An 18974-nucleotide genomic window follows, 5' to 3' on the forward strand; every position below is an offset into this window, starting at 1 on the left:
GGCGGCCCGCAGCCGCCGCTCGCGCTGCCGCCGCCGCCGCCGCCGCCGCTGCCGCTGCCCCCGCCGCCGGCCGACGAGCAGCCCGAACCTCGGACGCGGCGCAGGGCCTATCTGTGGTGCAAGGAGTTCCTGCCCGGTGCCTGGCGGGGCCTTCGCGAGGACCAGTTCCACATCAGTGTCATCAGGTCGGTGGCGGCGCCCCCCCCCCCCCGGGGGGGGGGGGCGGGGGGGAGGGGGGGGGCCGCTACCCGGTCAGGTGACGCTGGCCGGGCGGGGGCGGGGCCTGCGGACGCTGCCGGGGGCTGAAGACCCCTTTCCCCGCACCGCGGGAAATCCCAGCGGGACTCCGCGGCCCTGGCCCCGCGGTCTCACAGGACCTTCCGGAAGAAGGTCTGTTGAAAAAAAAAAAGAAAAAAATACCGGTTTCACGGGAAAACAGGTCTCCTGTAGGCAGAACAATGCCGTTGAATCACAAAGTGCGTTTTGTCCAGAAGCTTAAAAAATTTGGCTGGGAAGTCCCTTTGCGGTTTTAGGGCCTTGAATGCGGAGGGGTGGCCTGATTGGCTTTAAAAAAAGTCACCTGATAAGTTTGCTTCTAGTTCCTCGAGTCCGTGGTTTGCTTTTCTCCCCGCTCGGAAAGAGGCGTTTGTTAGTGTCCGAGGGGTGACGTCCGCTCATCCTGGCTAACGCTGCTCAGTCGTAGGGGTGTGTTAGCGGTCAGAGCTTAGGAGGTGTGGCTCCAAAAATTACGACCAAGGGAGGAAGGTTCCCCCCCTTTCCCCCCCCTTTTTTAAGCTAAAAATATTTAGTCATAAATTTAAAGGACAAAAAAATGTGTGTGTGTGTGTGTGTGTGTGTTCAGACTGAACGGGAAAAGACTCCCTTGATTTCTGTTGCCGTTCTGCCCCCACGAGATAGCTATTGAACAGTTAGTGTCCTTCTAAATGGACCTTGGAAAATGTTTCTTTCTCGCAGCTTTTCTTTTAACTGGTTGACCAGGTTGAGTGTCATATCTAGAAACTGGCTGTCTGCCACTGATAATCCCCAAATCCAACTGTAGTCATTTGATTGCTTTTCCGTGCCTAGTCTTTTCAAGCAGAGCTGCAAATGCAGCAGAATAACTGAGGTTCACTTCCTTGTTGTCCTCTGGCCTCTCTTATAGATTTGCTTATGAGCAGTGAGAGGCAAAAGATAGGAATCAAAAACAGGGGTTTTAGATAATCTCACAATTGCCTAACGAGTTTTTTTTTTTTTTTTCCCCATGAATCTCTCCAAAACTATCACATTTAGTTAGCCCTGAAGATCCTCAGTGAAAAGGGTGATAGGGCTCATCCTAGGCCGTGTCATCAGTCTGTAAAATGAAAAACCTAGAGGGGCTGGAGGTCAGTGGCTGTTTGCTGAACTAGGAGGTCTCTGGTACCCCCCTCCTGCTCCAGTGCTCTTGCCTGTTGCCTGTGAAGATGTTTGGACACCCCCGGATTCAACCTTAAGACATTTTTTTGTGGCACCTTTTGGGGAAGTGTCAGTGGTCAGTTAAACCTTTGTGTTTTGCTCAAAACTCATAGGAGCGTTGAGGATGTGTTTTGTTTCTTTTCTCCAAGAATTCATAGTCTTAGAAATGGTCTTGGAAGCTTTCCTTTGGTTTGGAGGACCTTTTCAAACAATGTATGGTATACACTGCCCCTTCTGTTTTCTGGAATAGAATGTGGTTATGGAGTCCATTTAATAGGGAGAAAAGAGGTGATTTAGGACATGGGAAGGGGGTGATGCTTAGCTTTTAAAAAGCAAAAGAGGCAGTTCAGAGTGGGGAATGGGGGTTTCTCTTGGTTGAAATCTAGTGAGTTGCCTTTCCTGTGACTCCGACTATTAGGTGTTACTGACACTTCACCATCTTTCAGCTTTTGGCTGAGTGCTGATCCATCCCCAGCGGTTTGTCAGACCTCACCACCTCAACTCAGTCCATCTACTCTGTCCACATTTCACCCTTTTGCTCCTTCCCACCCTGGAATATGCTCTTGCTGCTTTCTGTCTTTGAGTTGGTAACAGTAGCTGGCCAGAGTCCCAGGACCACTGCCACCTTTGCCCTCCCCCAGAAGCCCCGCCTCTGCCTGCAGTGGCAGCTGAGACCCGGTGAGCTGCTTTTGCATCCACACCTACTGTCTATTCCCTGTGCTGTTTCTGAGGCCAGGAGTCCAGGTCCGCATCCTTGCTTAGACACCGTAACAGGAGGCGCCTGTGGATGTCCTTGCACTTCGGGTTCCCTCCTCTAAATCGTTCTTTGCCCTGTTGCCCGGTATTCTCAAATAGTGTTACTCTTTGTTTTAAAGTTTACGTGGCTTCCTGTAGCTGGAGAATAAAATCCGGACTTATTTGCCTGCTTTAAACGTTGGCCCCGCCCCCCCTTTCTAGAGTGGTTCCTTTTTTTTGTTTTTTTTTAAAAAACCCCCCCCCCCCCCCCCCCCCCCCCCCCCCCCCGCCGCCCACCAGCAGTGAGGAGCAGTGGGCTCCTTATACTGGACCCTGTATTTCCTGAATGAGCTTTGTGCTTTTAATCTCTAGGCCTTTCTTTGCTCTTATACTCTGCTTGGCAGCCTGGTATCTGCTTTTTAAACTTCCTCCTTCAAGATCTAGCTTAGAGAGAAGCAGAATTAATTTCTTCTTTATTCATGTCTTTTCCATAGCACTTCATATACATAGACACCTTCACAGCAACAACACCTACCACATTTGTGTGTTTATTCTTTGCCTCTTCTGTTAGATTGAATTCCTGGAGGGTATTTCCTGTTCATCTCGGATCCCCAGCAGTGGAATAGTGCCCGACTTGTGGTAGGCACTAGATTTTAGCTTAAATTGACCTCTTCCCTGTCCTCTTGCTGTGATGACAGGGGTCTTTCTAACCAGACTATTGTTTGCCTGAGTCCCTCTAGCTAGGAGTGGTAGAGGGAAAGATAAGAATTATTGTAACATTGAGGCGCCTGGGTGACTCCTCTGTTAAGCACCCAGCTCTTGATTTTGGCTCAGGTCATGATCTCAGGGTCGTGAGAATGAGCCCCGCATGGGGCTCTGCGCTGGGTGTGGACTCTGCTTAAGATGCCCCCTCCCTGCCACACTCACTGTCTCAAAAAAAAAAAAAAAAAAAAACTGTCCATGCCCAGCACGCACAGCTGATCACTAGCTTCTGTCCAGGCCCATCAAATCAAGGATTTATTATTATCATTCTTGTTGCTGATTGGTAAAAGTCACGATCCGTTGTGAAATGAAATTGCAAATCTTTGCAAGATTTCATGAAGTCTGATGGAAGAAATGTTTGAGAGCTGTTAAAGTTTCACACATATCTGTTGATACATTACAATCCACAGACCCACTAACAGTTGAAAATTGATGGGGAAGGTGATACCCTGAGCTCTCCCAAGTAGAATCATTTAGGTATCAAAAAACCAAGAGAAGTCATTGAAAAGACTGGCCAAGTCCTTAAATATACCTGCACAATGATGCAATAAAAGTCAAATAGGGAGTGAGTTGTGGTTTATGGTGTCATCATTAAGTTTTTTGTTAGAATTATGCCAAAATTCCCTACTTAATTTCCTTTCTATGTACACAGTTGCATTTATAACCTAAATTATGTTATATATAATTTCTAGTTTCATTTTTTAAGATAAAGTTTCATTTACATTTTGTTTTTACTATTTACTGTGAAAATTTGGCCCCTTAAGTGGCCTTACTTTTTTATTTTGTTTATTTATTTGAGAGAGAGAGAAAGAGATAGAGCACAAGCAGGGGCAGAGGGAAAAGCAGGCTCCCCGTTGAGCAGGGAGCCCGATGTGGGGCTTGATCCCAGGACCCTGGGATCATGACCTGAGCTGAAGGCAGACGCTTGACTGACTGAGCCACCCAGGCGCCCCCCCCCCTTTTTTTTTAAAGATTTTATTTATTTGAGAGAGAGAATGAGAGATAGAGAGCACGGGAGGGAAGAGGGTCAGAGGGAGAAGCAGACCCCCTGCTGAGCAGGGAGCCAGATGCGGGACTCGATCCTGGGACTCCAGGATCATGACCCGAGCTGAAGGCAGTCGCCCAACCTACTGAGCCACCCAGGCGCGCCCTCCCTCCTCCCCTTTTTAAGATTTTATTTATTTATTTGAGAGAGGGAGTGAGAGCACTAACGGTGGGGAGGGGCAGAGGGAGAGGGAGAAGCAGGCTCCCCGCTGAGCAGGGAGCCCAGTGAACACAGGGCTTGATCCCAGAATCCTGGGATCATGACCTGAGCCGAAGGCAGACGCTTAACTGACTGAGCCACCCAGGCGCCCCAAGTGGCCTTACTTTTTTTTTTTTTTTTAAATTAATAGGGCATTAATGCCCCTCCCCACCATTAGTGCTCTCACTCCCTCTCTCAAATAAATAAATAAAATCTTAAAAAAGAGGGGAGGGGCGCCTGGGAGGCTTCTCCCTCTCCCTCTGCCTGCCGCTCCCCCTGCTTGTGCGCTCTCTCTCTCTCTCTCTCTCTCTCTGTCAAATAAACAAATAAAAATCTTAAAAATAATAAACTTGGGGCACCTGGCTGGCTCAGTCGGTGGAGCATGTGACTCTTGATCTCAGGGTCTTGAGTTCGAGCTCCACGTTAGTCATAGAGCTTACTTAGAAAAAATTAATAAACTTAATTTGTTTAGAGCAGTTTTAGTTTCACAGCCAAATTGAGCAGAAAGTACAGAGAGTTCCCATATACCCCATCCCCCCCAACACACACCAGAGTGGTACATTGGTGAACCTACACTAACATCATTATCACTCAACGTCCCTAATTTACACGAAGGTTCACTCTCAGTGTTGTACATTCAGTGGGTTTGGACAAATGTATGTCATGTATTTACTATTGTAGCATCCTGCAGAGTAGCTTCACTGCCCTAAAGGTCCTCTGCCTCTCTCTTTTCCCAACCCCTTTTCTCAAATGTCCTATGATTGGAAGCATAAAGTACATAGTCTTTTCAGATTGGCGTCTTTCCTTAACAGTATGCATTTAAGTCTCCTTCATATCTTTTCACGGCTTACCATATCATAATCGTATATTTCATTTTAGTACTGAATAATATTTCATTGTTCAGATGGACCACGGTTTATCCAATTACCTACTGAAGGACATCTTGGTTGCTTCCAAGCAATTATGAATAAAGCTGCTGTAAATAGCTATGTGCCCCTTTTGGTGTGGATGTAAGTTTTCAACTCTTTGAGAAAATACGAAAGTGTGCAGTTGCTGGATTGTTTGGTAAGAGCATGTTTTGTTCTTCAAGAAACAGTCAGTGTGGGGCGCCTGGGTGGCTCAGTTGGTTAATCGACTGCCTTCGGCTCAGGTCATGATCCTGGAGTCCCAGGATCGAGTCCCGCATCAGGCTCCCTGCTCAGCAGGGAGTCTGCTTCTCCCTCTGACCCTCATGTGCTCACTCTCTCTCTCTCACTGTCTCTCAAATAAATAAATAAAAATCTTTAAAAAAAAAAAAAAAGAAAGAAACAGTCAGTGTGTCTGCCAGAGTGGTTGCGCCATCTTGCATTTCTGCCCACAGTGAGAGAGTTCGTGGTGCTCTACACCCTCGCCAGCATTTGGTGCCAGCATTCTAGCTTTTGGCCCCTCTGTTAGGTGTGCACTGGTATCTCATTTTAATTTGTAATTCCCTAATGACGTGGAGAATCATTTTATATGCTTACATGCCTTCTGTATATCTTCTTTGGTAAGGTGTGTGTTTAGGTCTTCTGCCCATTGTTTAAATCAAGTTCTGTTTTTTTATTGTTGAGTTTTAAGAGTTCTTTGTATGTTTTAGGAGTTCTTTGTATCTTTTGGCTAATAGTCCTTTACCCAGTGTGTCTTTTGCAGATATTTTCTTCCAGTTTGTGGTTGTCGCCTTATCTTCTTGAACAGTGTCTTTGCGGAGAAGTTTTAAATTTTAATGAATTCCAGCTTATCAGTCATTTCTTTCATGGATTGTGCCTTTGGTGTTGTATCTAAAATGTAACAGCCATAAGCAAGGTCGTTTAGATGATTTCCTGTTACAGTCTGGTTTGTAGTTTTGCATTTTATATTAGGTCTAGGATCCATTTTATGTTAACTTTTGTGAAGGATGTAAGGTCTGTATCTAGATTTCTTTCTTTTTTAAAAGTAGGCTCCATGCCCAGCGTGAAGCCCAACGCAGGGCTTAAACTCACAACCCTGAGATCAAGACCTGAGCTGCAATCCAAAGTCAGACGCTTAACCGACAGGGCCACCCTGACACCCCTAGATTTCAATTTTTAACTGTGAATGTCTAGTCGTCCAACTCCATTTGTTAAGACTGTCCCTTCCCTATTGAATTGCCCTTGCTCTTTGTCAAGATCAGTGGACTGTATTTATGTGGATCTATTTCTGGGCTCTGCACTCTGTTCCATCGATCTGTTTGCCCATTCTTTTTTTTTAAGATTTTATTTATTTATTTGACAGAGAGAGACACAGTGAGAGAGAGCGAGAACACAAGCAGGGGGGTGTGGGAGAGGGAGAAGCAGGCTTCCTGTGGAGCAGGGAGCCCGACGCGGGGCTCGATCCCAGGACCCCAGGATCGTGCCCTGAGCCAAAGGCAGATGCTTAATGACTGAGCCACCCAGGCACCCCCCCCCCCTTTTTTTTTTCAAGATTTCATTTATTTATTTGACAGAGAGAGCACAAGCAGGGGGTGTGGCATGGAGAGGGAGAAGCAGGCTCCCTGCCGAGCAGGGCTACCCCAACATGGGACTTGACTCCAGGACCTCGGCATCATGACCTGAGCCGAAGGCAGTTGCTTAACCAACTAAGCCACCCAGGCGCCCGTGTTTGCCCATTCTTTTTGCCAACGCCACACTGTCCTGATTACTGTAGCTTTGTAGTAAGTCTTGAAGTCACGTAGTGTCAGTCCGCTGACTTTGTTCTTCTCCTTTAATACTGAGTTGGCTATTCTGGGTGTTTTGCCTCTCTGTATAAACTCCAGAGTCAGTTTGTCAATATTGATGAAACAACTTGCTGGGATTTTGATTGGGATTATGTTGGATCTATACATCAAATAGGGAAGAACTAGCATCTTGGCAATATACTGAGTCTTCCTATCCATGGACATGGACTATCTCTCCATTTTATTTAGTTATTCTTTGATATCTTTCATAAGAGTTTTGTATTTTTCCTCCTAGGATCTTGTACATATTTTGTTACATTTATACCTAAATGTTTCATTTTTTGGTTGCTGATGTACATGGTAATGTGTTTTTAATTTTAATTTCTACTTGTTCATTGCTGGCATATGGGAAAGTGAAAGTGATTGACTTTTTTTTTTTAAAGAGAGGGTGGGGAGGGGCAGAGGGAGAGGGAGAGAGAAATGTTAAGCAGACTCCATGCCCAGTGTGGAGCCCAGTGCAGGACTTAATCTCACAACCCAGAGATCATGACCCAAGTCAAAATCAAGAGTCAGACTCAACTGACTGAGCCAAGGTGCCCCAGTGATTGACTTTTATATGTTAACATTTTTTAAAGATTTTTTTTTTATTTATTTGAGAGAGAAAGAATGAGAGAGAGAGAGAGAGAGCATGAGAGGGGAGAGCTTCAGAGGGAGAAGCAGACTCCCCGCTGAACAGGGAGCCTGATGCGGGACTGGATCCCAGGACTCCAGAATCATGACCTGAGCCAAAGGCAGTCGCTTAACCAACTGAGCCACCCAGGCGCCCCTATGTGTTAACTTTTTTTTATTTTTTATTTTTATTTTTTTAAAGACTTTATTTATTTGACAGAGAGACACAGTGAGAGAGGGAACACAAGCAGGGGGAGCGGGAGAGGGAGAAGCAGCTTCCCGCAGAGCAGGGAGCCCGATGCAGGGCTCGATCCCAGGACCCTGGGATCATGACCTGAGCAGAAGGCAGACGCTTAATGACTGAGCCACCCAGGTGTCCCTATATGTTAACTTTTATATGACTTTTGTCTCCTGTAACGTTACTATAATTCTTACTGCTTCCAGGATTTTATTCTCAGTCTAGTCTCTTGGCTTGTCCACCTACTGATGCCCATGTTCTCCTTCTGGATTTTTCCCTGCAGCAGACCCCTCCACTATCTCACCGTCCTCTGGCGGAGAATCTTGCCCGGCCCTTGGATAGCCCTTGTCTTTAGCTTTTCATTAGTCTGCTTTGCATCTACAACGAGGTTGTACTCTCCATGTCTTTTATACTTATGTATGTACGTAAGCAGGCTCTACACCCAATGTGGGGCTTGAACTGACAGCCCTGAGATCAAGAGTTGCACGATTGGGGTGTCTGGGTGGCTCAGTTCGTTAAGTGTCTGACTCTTGATTTCAGCTCAGGTCATGATCTTGGGGTCATGGTATCAAGCCCCGTATTGGGTTCCGTGCTCAGTTTGGGGTCTGCTTGGGATTCTCTCCCTCTGGCCCTTCCCTCGTGCACATGCGTGCTCTCTCTCTCTCTAAAGTAAAATGAATAAATAAAATCTTAAAAAAAAAAAAAAAGAGTTCACCAAGGTCAAAAGCTCTTCCCTTAACTCTGCTTCCAGGCTTGGGGTTAAGGCACCTGTCCCTGATTGCCACACACCAATGCTGTCATTTCACTGAAGTTGCTCTTTTTTTTTTTTCCCCCACCTGAGCCACGGTGGTTTCAAGTTGAGTTTTAGATGGTTAAAAGAAATTCCGCAAAAATCCACTTTTTTCCCCCTCTTATTTCATTTGTACTCCAAATTCAGTGGCTGTTTTGGTATGTCACTGTTCTCTTTTCCATGTATCCAATCCTTGGACTTGTGGATCGTTTTCCTGCTGAGATAGTGGTTATGTTTGAATTTTTTTTCCCCTCGTCATCTGACTTTTAGAAAAAGTGAAATCTGGGGGGAGGGGGGAGTGCAGGCTGTAAGCCTCAGGGAGACTCAGTCCTGTGCGTGCTGGACTTGATGCCATGTAACATGTGGACAGTTTGCAGAGGTGTCAGTGGCTTCTTTGTTTTTCAGCAAAATACGGTTGGCTAGTTGCAGACCAGATAACCTCCCATCTTAATTTAGCAGACAAAAATTTTTGTTAAAGATTTCTCTGGAACAGGCAGGTTCTCGGGTTTATCATTCTCTGAGCATTGAGCTGATGCACCTTAGATGTGGATCCTTTTCCAAATGATTAAAAACATATAGATGTTTTGTTGGGTGAATGGATAAACAAAATGTTACTTTTTAAAAAAATTTTATTTTATTATGTTATGTTAGTCACCATACAGTACATCATTAGTTTTTGATGTAGTATTCCATGATTCATTGTTTGTGCATAACACCCAGTGCTCCATGCAATACATACCCTCCTTAATACCCATCACCGGGCTAACCCATCCCTCCCACCCCCCTCCCCAAAATGTCACATTTACATGGACTGTTATTTAACCTTAAAAAAGGAGATTCTGACACCTGCTACAGCATGGATGAACCTTGAGGACTAATGCTAAGTGAAATAATTGCAAGTCACAAGAAGACGTAACTGTATGATCTGACCTCTGTGAGATCTCTAGTGCGGTCAGATTCATAGAGACAAAGCAGAGTGGCCGGGGGCTGGGGGAGGGGAGAGTGGAGAGTTAGTGCTTAATGGGCACGGTTTCAGTTTTGCAAGATAAAAAGAGTTCTGGAGATGGATGGTGGTGATGGTTGCAAAAACAGTGTGAATGTACTTAATGCCACTGCACTGTACTCTTAAAAATGGTTAAGATGGTAGGGGCGCCTGGGTGGCTCAGTGGGTTACTGTCTGCCTTCAGCTCAGGTCATGATCATAGGGTCCAGCATTAGTCTCCCTCCTCAGAGGGGAGTCTGCTTCTCCCTCTGCCTCTTTGCTTGTGCTCTCTCTCACCTCTCTCTGTCCAATAAATAGATAAAATCTTTCAAAAGAAATGGTTAAGATGGTAAATTATATGTTGTGTGTATTTCACCACAATTTAAAAACTGGAAAAAAAAAAAAAAAGGAATGCCTGGCTGGCTTAGTTGGTGGAACATGGGAATCTTGATCTTGGGGTCCTGAGTTTGAGCCCCACATTGGGTGTACAGGTTACTGGATAAAAAAAACTTAAAAAAATGGCTGTTGAAAAATTGGAAAAAAAATATATATACACATAGATGTTTGACATTAGGAATGTCCTACTTCAAGACTTTGGGCATTCCACTAAATTGTATCACTGTAGCATGGATTTTTCCTGCATAGAATGTTGTGGAATAAAATAGATATTAAATAACCTCTTTGAAACCTGCTAAGTCTGCAAAAAAAGGATGGAAGCCATTTTTAAAACAATTTAAAAATGTGTTACTAAAATAAAAGCTGTATTATACAGTAAACCCTATCTAGCAAAGTAATTGTACTCCAAACTTTAAAAAAAAAATGTTTTCTGTAGGATGAGTGCTTGAAGACATTGAAGCCGCTCCTGGGTGCAAATGCAGAGACTAGCTCAGAAGCTCTCTCCTGTATGTTTGCTTATAACTTGTAGTTAAAACTTGTTCTTCAGCCAAATCACCAACTGCTTCTTAACCAGAAACCGAGTACTTGAATGTCAGGTTGTGACATTCACTAGTGCCCACTGTGTATGCCAGCTTCCTGAGGCCGATGTGTTCAGGCGGGTCACATCTACTGGACTATTCAGCTTTCTTCCTGGGGCTGAGAAGGTTTTGATGATCTCATCGACTCCGATTTGGCTTCATTTTACACATGGAGTGTATTTACAAGCTATGTGAACTTCTCAGAGCAACCAGAATTGAATGACAGTTTTCATGGCCAACAGCTGATGGTAGAATTCAGTGTTTTCAGTAAGGTGGGTGGAAAGTCTGCAAGGGTTTGTGAAGTGGCCGTTGTTGCCTCTGTGCGTGCTCTAGAACCTAGAGGACAGCTCGCTCCTGCAGCTTTATGGCTGGAGAAGGGGTGAGGAGTATATGGGCAGCGCTGTGCTGTCCCACCTGACAGGCTGGGCGGTAGGAAGCCAAGGGATAGCCGGGTAGCTTTTCCAGCTTCGCTCCCTCTCTTTCTGGTTGGGTCCCTTCAAATGACTTGTTATCAACGGGGAGCACTTCTGCCACCTCTGGCCTTCCAGGCGAAGTACAGCTGTGCCTTAAATGGTGACTGACCCGCCTCTGAAGTGAGGGCATTCTCTCATTTACCCCGTAGTGGGGAAATGCCCTTTTTCCTTCTCCCTCCTTGAAAATCTCCACATTCCTCCACATAATGGATAAGAAACATTTGGCTGTTTTAAAGGCTAGATCAGGAAATGTAAGGCTGAAAAGGAGGTCTGGGCATAATAGTCCTGAAAAGTATCCGGAATATTACCTGTTATGTGACTTGCGAGAGGAAATTTGCAGTAAAAGCTCAATTAACTGGGGCCCAACTTACTGAAAATTTTCCTTATTCTTTTTTTTTTTTTTAACCACTCCCTTGTCCCTAAAATCAAGTAAAGGTTTAGATTTGTGCTTACCAAACTAGAATACCCATACTCAAGCCACAGTGCAATCTTATAAATCTGCCCAGAAGGCTAATTGTATTAACAGATTCAGAGAGTAGTTTGTGTTTATTAAAACAGAAAACTGGTATATTATGGAGTAGAAGAGAAAACACTGCCTGGATAGGTATATGAAATTTTGAGTTTAGATTTTTGACAAGAGTATTTTATTTGGTAATCTTTAATTATCTTGTAGTTAGGATGATACTTCATAGCTACTTGATGATTAACCAGGAAATTCAACCAAGTGGGCTAACTCCCTCCCTGAGCATTCCTTTTATTTGTGAAGTGATTACAGAAGGCAGTTGGAAAAAACAAAGGTTATTTTTGTTCATTTTGTTTAAAATTTTTTTTGAGGGGCGACCTCGGGGTCGTGAGATTGAACCCTGCGTCCGGCTCCATGCTCAGTGTGGAGTCTGCTTGAGATTCTCCCTCTACCTCTGCCCCTCCTTGCTTGTGCTCTTTCTTTCTCTCTAAAATAAATCTCGAAAGGAAGAAAGGAAGAGAAAGCAAGCAAGCCAGGCAGACATACATCCTGTCATCGTCCAGGACTAGGTGACATTTGTGTGCATCGAGGGCAGGGGCACATGGAGGGCGCTGAGGATCCTCCAGGTGTCTCTGACCTTTACAGGGAACCCATGTGACTAATGAGAACTGCAGACAGATATGGTGTATGAGTTGCCCTTTGTCCATTTGTGGATTGTGAATAAAGAAGCTTAGGATTCGGTAAGATGTGTGTATTATCAGTGGGCAGACAATTCATGCCTGAAGTTATGGTCACACTTTGACTACTTTCTCCTGTCCATGTGCTAATTGAAAATGCCATCTCTTCTGAGTTTTCCTGTCTGATTCTCTTCATTTTCCTGCCTTTGCATTTGGCCTGTCGGCTCAGTGGTGGAACTTAGGATGCTGCATTAAAGAGCACTGGGAAGGGGTGCCTGGGTGGCTCAGTCGTTAAGCGTCTGAGCCTTTGGCTCAGGTCATGATCCCCGAGTCCTGGGATTGAGCCCTGTGTCGGACTCCCTGCTCAGTGGGGCGTCTGCTTCTCCCTCTCCCTCTGCCCCTGCTAGTGCTCTCTCTCTTGCTTGTGCTCTCTCTCTCTCAAATAAATCAATCAATCAATCAATCAATCAATCTATCTATCTATCTATCTATCTTAAGGAAATAAAAAAGAGCATTGTGGAAGCCCCTCTGTGCGGAGATGGCTGTAGCTAATAAAGCAGAAGTTTAAGACTTTGAAAAGGCAAGAGAGTATGAGCCAGCATGGAAATGAGTCTATAGGAGGAGGGCAAAGGGCAAGAGAGATGGGTGTTAGAATGTTTCTCTTGATGGCATTTATGATGCCTTGGGTGCCAGGACTGTGGAACCCTGGCAATTAGAGGGTGGGAGGAGAAGAGGAGGTGGTGGGTATTGTGTGTGAGAACCTTCTCTTACTGGCCTCAAACTTGAAGGGAGGAAGGAAAAGTGGCAAAAAGGTATGTGGGAAGGAAAAAAAAGAAGTACATGGTCAGAACTGGAGAAAAGGACCCCTGGTAGCAGAGGTGGGGGGGAAGCGCCGCGTCTAAATGGAGTAAGAAAAGGTGTGCGAAGCTGGGAACTCAGTGCAGCTGTGGAGAGGTTTCCTGAAACTGGGTAACTTTTCTCATTCTAAAGCTCTTAGTAATGTTTCTTTTTCCAGATCCTAAAATCAGAGGAGTCTTTTTTGTGGACTTGATGGCTCTTAGGATCTAGCAGCTCCCCTTCCAGGGAGCAGTTGGAAGTGGTTGGGAGCAGATTTTAATCAAATGATGATCGCCATGGATAAGGCACAGAAGTTTATTATTAAGAGGATGGTTTAGCTAAATCAATGAATGTTCAATCTAAAGTTAACTAAGGCAAAGTGGTTATCACTGGTTCAAAAAGAAAAAAGAACAGCTTTATTGAGATACCATAGAGTTCACCCTTTTAGATTCAGTTCAGTGATTTTTAGTATTTTGATAGGGTTCTACAGTAATCACCACTGTCCTTCTAGAACATTTTCATCACCTTGGAAATCAGTCCTTTACCATTAGCAGTCTCTCCCCATGCTCCCCTCCTTAGCTCCTGACAACCACTAATACACCTGATATCTTCTGGACATTTCATGTAGAAAGAATCACACAACATGTGTGGACTTTTTTTTTTTCTTTTAAGATTTTATTTATTTATTCATGAGAGACAGAGAGAGAGAGAGAGGCAGAGGGAGAAGCAGGCTCCCGAGGAGCAGGGAGCCTGACGCGGGACCCGATCCCAGGACCCTGGGATCATGACCTGAGCCGAAGGCAGACGCTTAACCATCTGAGCCACCCAGGCGCCCTATGTGTGGACTTTTATGACCATTTTCTTTCACGGTTTTCAAGGTTTATTCATGTCATAGCACATATGGTACTTTGTTCCTTTTTTTTTTTTTTTTAAGATTTTATTTATTTGAGAGAGAGAGCACAAGCAGAGGGAGCAGCAGAGGGAGAGGGAGAAGCAGGCTCCCCGCTGAGCAAGGAGCCTGATGCGGGACTCGATCCCAGGATGCTGGGATCATGACCTGAGCCGAAGGCAGCCGCTTAACCAGCTGAGCCACCCAGGCGCCCCGGTACTTTGTTCCTTTTTATGGTTGGATAGTATTCCATTGCATGATATACCACGATTTGTTCATCAGTTGATGGACATTTGAGCTTTTCCATTTTTTGGCTAGTATGGACATTAGTGTGCAGTTTTTTGTGAGGACATGTTTTCAGTTCTCTTGGGTATATGTGTAGGAGTGGAATTGCTGGGTCATGTGGTAACTTGATGTTTAACCTTTTGAAGATGTCACAGATCTTTTGAAGCCTCTGTCAAAGAGAATCTCCGTGGACCCCAGCAAATATCCCCCATTATGATTGAGAAGATACTGGACAAGGCTGTCATTGCTTTGACCTACTGTGATCTTTATCAGCACTGTGTTTTCCTTGCTACCAATGATCTTGGTTTTATACAGACCCTACATTGCCAGCTGATATTTTTTTAAAGATTTATTTATTTTAGAGGAAGAGAGCGAGAGCGTGTGAGTGGAGAGAGGGGCAGAGGCAGAGGGAGAGGGAGAGAGAGAGAGAATCCTCAAGCAGACTCCCTGCTGAGCCTGGAGCCCTATGTGGGGCTTGATCCCAGGACCCTGAGATCATGACCTGAAGCTGAAATCCAGAGTCAGCTGCTCAACTGACAGCCATCCAGGCGCCCCTTGCCAACTGATTTTTTGAGAAGAGTTCATTATATGCTGTTGATTGTGTATTAGATGCCATAAAGTTTTATGTGAAATAAGCTCTTTATTAAAAATTAGAAACATTCAGGGGTGCTTAATCGGTTGAGTGTCTGACTTACGGTTTCGGCTCAGGTTGTGATCTCATGGGTCATGAGATTGAGCCACTTGGCGGGGAGTCTGCTTGGGATTCTCTCCCTCTCCCTCTGCCCCCCCCCCCACTCATGAGCACATGTGAGCACTCGTTCTGTCTGTCTCTCTCAAATAAAATCTTTTTAAAATTTTTTAAGATTTATTTATTTGAGAGGGAGAGTGCAGAGTGAGGGAGAGATCACGAGCAGGGGGGTGAGGGGCAGAGGGAAAGGGAGAAGCAGGCTCCCCGCTGAGCAGGGAGCCCAGTGTGAGGTTCAATCTCAGGACCCTGGATCATGACCTGAGCCAAAGGCAGATGTTTAATTGACTGAGCCACCGAGGCATCCCTAAAATTTTTTTTAAAAATTACATTTATAAAGTAGTAAAGAATAAAAAAAGTAAAATAGCCTTATCAAATTGGAACATTCTGCTAAATTGGCCTCAGATTCCCTTCCTTTGCCCAGAGATAATCACCATTCTCAATTGGTATTAAAATTCTGTTTGTTTCATTCTGAAATAAAATCTTTTATGATCTATGTATTTGCTTTAAGTGGTTTAAGTGCTGAAACAGAGTATTTTTTGCAATAGGTGTACTTGGAATGGAATAGCTGACATATAAGAATTATAATCTTGTATGTTTTGGGACATTGTGGTTCGTACTTGACCATATGGAACCTGTTGTCTGTTAGGCTTCTATTTGAGGAAGTCCTTGCACCTTAGGAAGGCATGATTGCTGGGGTGCCTGGGTGCCTCAGTCGTTAAGTGTCTGCCTTCGGCTCAGGTCATGAGGTCGTGATCTCGGTGTCCAGGGATCGAGCCCCGCATCGGGCTCCCTGCTCAGCCAGGAGCCTGCTTCTCCCTCTCCCGCTCCCCCTGCTTGTGTTCCCTCTCTAGCTGTCTCTCTCTGTGTCAAATAAATAAATAAATAAATAAATAAATCTTTAACACACACACACACACAAAGGTATGATTGCTACGTCTTGCCATAAGGAACTTTGAAGAGGAAGTAGCGTCAAATACCAGTTCTTAGTGTTATATGGAGTGGTTTTTGTTTTGAAATGATTTTGTGGAATTTCCCAAGGTTCTTTTTAATAATGTTGATCAATGTGTTGCCTACCGTGACACAGTATCTTTGACCTATTTCTGAGTCAACTAAAATTTTAGATTATCTTCTATTTTACATTTTCCAATTTGATCTTCTCGTTGTTTAGTGCAATTTATGACTTTATGAGGAGGGTCATGGATTGACATTTATCAGTTTTGAAGTAACGTAGCATGGAGTCACTGATGCATGTCACCAAGAAATCTTTTTTTTTTTTTTTTTAAGATTTTATTTATTTGAGAGGGAGAGAGCACGCATGAGCAGGGGGAGGGGCAAAGGGAGAAGCAGAGTCCCTGCTGAGTGGGGAGCCTGATGTGATGTGGAGCTCATCCCTGAGGTCATGAACTGTGAGACACTTAACCAACTGAGCCACCTGAGGTGCAGCCCCCAAGAAGTCAATTAAATAAAGCTAACTCTTAGCATGTTTTATGATTTATTTTAATAAATGTATTTTTTCTGTATTGATGTACCTATAAATATTTCCAATGCAACAATTTTTTAACTTAAAAATATTTCATGGCCTTTGTTAATAACTTCATGTATATTGTAGACTTAAAAAAATTTTAGTTATCTTCACTAGCAATTTGATGTTTTTTATTTATTAATTTTTAAAGATTTATTCATTTTAGGTGGAGAACGTGTGTGCACGAGCTGGGGGAGGGGCAGAGGGGGAGAGCGAGGTTAAGCAGACTCCCTGCTGAGCGGGGAGTCTGACACAGGGCTCCGTCCCACATCCCCAAAACCACAACCCAAGCTGAAACCAAGAGTCAGATGCCCAACTGACTGACCCACCCGGGTGCCCTGCAGTTGATGTTTTTAAAAATTATATTTTGATCTATCAAGTTTTTGTTGTTAAATAAGTCAGTCAAGAGTATGAGACAGGGGCTCATGGATGGCTCAGTTGGTTAAATGTCTCATCTTGGTTTTAGCTCAGGTCATGATCTCGGGGTTGTGAAATCAAGCCCTGCGTCCAGCTCCTCACTCAGCGGGGAGTCTGAGATTCCCTCTTCTCTGCCCCCCCCCCGCATTCTCTCTGTCTCTCTCTCAAATACATAAATCTTAAAAAAATAAAAGAATATGAGAGGGGAGTTCTGATACACTGACAGGCAAGGAGTGAGTGGTGTGGCTTGTTTGTAGGACACTTTGGCAATGGGTAGCAAGAATTTAAAAATGTTAGTGCCCTTTGACCCAGAAAAACCAACTGTAACTAAAGAGTCTCATCGGATTGTGCATAAAGGTTGATGTACTGGGTGTCCATACTATAGAGTTATGGATAGAAGTAGAAAGTTATAGAAAAGCCCACTGTCTCTAGCAGTGGGCCATTGGCTAAACCATGCTTAGTGTTTGAGATGAAATTGTGTGTATGATTAAGAATTGTGTTTTTAATGCTGAACTGATGGAAAATGCTTGTAATATAAATGGAAAAGGAACGTTATGAGTAATACATTCAGTATGATCCCAATTTTAATAACAAGAAAGAAGTAGGAAAAGAGGAGCTTAGGAAAATGACAACTAAAAAACCGAGAATGTTAGGGACGCCTGGCTGGCTCAGTTTGTAGAGCATGCACCTCTTGATCTCAGGGTCATGAGTTCAAGCCCCACCTTGGGCGTGGAGCCTATTTAAAAAAAGAAACAAAACCACCCAGAATGTTCAAAAGTGGTTGTGTTTGGATGACAGAATTTGGGTAACTTGTTATATTTTTTTATTTTGGGGGTCTTTAAGATCCATATTAACATGATTTTTTGGAACATGGATTCTAAAATCTGAAAGGCAAACAATTTATTACACAGTACAAGCAGCCTACTTTAGTTGCTCCAGTAAAACTGATAAAACTTAGCTGAGTCCTTAAAAGCACGCCCAGGTCACCTGAGTTTTTTATTGCTTGTGAATATGAACACGAATATGATGAAAGCAGCAAAGTGCTCCTCGGGGCTGCTATGTGGCTTTGTTTTCACTAAAACAACTTTCTTCAGCATAGAAACCCGTTAGCCCTAGTTCTTCAGCTTGGGGGTTGTTCTTTGCTTTGTTATTGCATGGTTTTTTCTCTGGGTATTCGGAGAAATGGAAAGGATTATCTTGATAATCTAATTAACGATTTGTGTGCACGAAGCTCTTTTCTTGTGCTCGTGAGCCCACTGGCTCTGTACTGGTGGAGGCCTGCGCGGGCCGGTGAGTGCCCGCCACGGGCTGCTGACCTGTGCTTGATGTGAAAAACGTGTTCGTTTCATTTTATTTGATATTGTGCTTCCTGGATTATCTCGTGTCTCCTGAGCTCAACTAGGACATGTATGTTTCTTAAAAAGCTGTTCTGCCACTTGTTTGACATCCTTGAGAGCTCCTGGGGTTTTACCTGGGAGGGTATCTTGACAAACTGTGTGGTAAACTGGGCCCTTGTAGTTTTGCTTCCATGTCTGGGGCGTATCTTCCCAGCATATCTTCTTCTTCTCAGTCATGTTGTTTGGCCATTAGTAACTGGCATTTTTCTAGGTGGTTTCTCACAGCTTGGGTCATCCAGGATGATGACCTTGTTTCATTTATCTGGCTTGTCACTAAAAAATAACCAGCGGTTTACTTCTTCCCACTACCGGGCTAGTGAGCAACAGGGGCTACAGATAATTCAAGAGATGAAGGGTTTCCAGGTTGTGAGCTGGTTTCTGGCCACGCTGGCCCGCCTGCCTTCTCTCGGAGCATGGGATTAAACTGTGAATGGAGTTACACAACTTAGAACAGTAGCTCATCTGTTTGCTCCCGCTGTTGACCGAACTCTCAAGAGTGTGTGACAGGAAGGAAAACGAGGGCTTTTAACTGATGGGATGCCTGTCCTGTCGCCTGGTAGCCAGGAGCCTGTGTGGCAGGGCTCTTCTGATAAGCCACGCACCAGAGGCGTTGCCCTGAGTTGAGAAGAAAGGTCAGGGTTGCGCTCATCGTCTTCCCTCCACACCGTCCCTGTGCTTCGAGGCTCTGGGGAAACCAGAGCCTTGGGTTGCTTGTTCTTTCTATTCCTTCCT

The 18974-nt window shown here is 44.5% G+C and overlaps 1 protein-coding gene across 6 annotated transcripts in view; it reads left to right on the forward strand.

Moving 5' to 3' along the window:
- The first annotated feature begins 10 nt into the window (after nt 1–10).
- Nucleotides 11–18974, forward strand: part of CHKA (choline kinase alpha) — a 58610-nt gene continuing 39646 nt past the window's right edge. For 2 of the 6 annotated variants that reach the window (XM_025878679.2, XM_073883382.1), the window contains exon 1: nt 12–185. The gene's annotated coding sequence lies outside the window, so the exon portion shown is untranslated. Of the gene's footprint in view, nt 186–12863; nt 12960–18974 lie in introns of those variants that run through there. The other 4 variants (XM_073883378.1, XM_073883380.1, XM_073883383.1 and 1 more) reach the window with 3 other exon arrangements.

Source organism: Callorhinus ursinus, unplaced genomic scaffold (genome assembly GCF_003265705.2).
Source record: "Callorhinus ursinus isolate GAN/ISIS: 27379988/994484 unplaced genomic scaffold, GSC_fseal_2.0 scaffold51, whole genome shotgun sequence".
NCBI classification, from domain to species: Eukaryota; Metazoa; Chordata; class Mammalia; order Carnivora; family Otariidae; genus Callorhinus; species Callorhinus ursinus.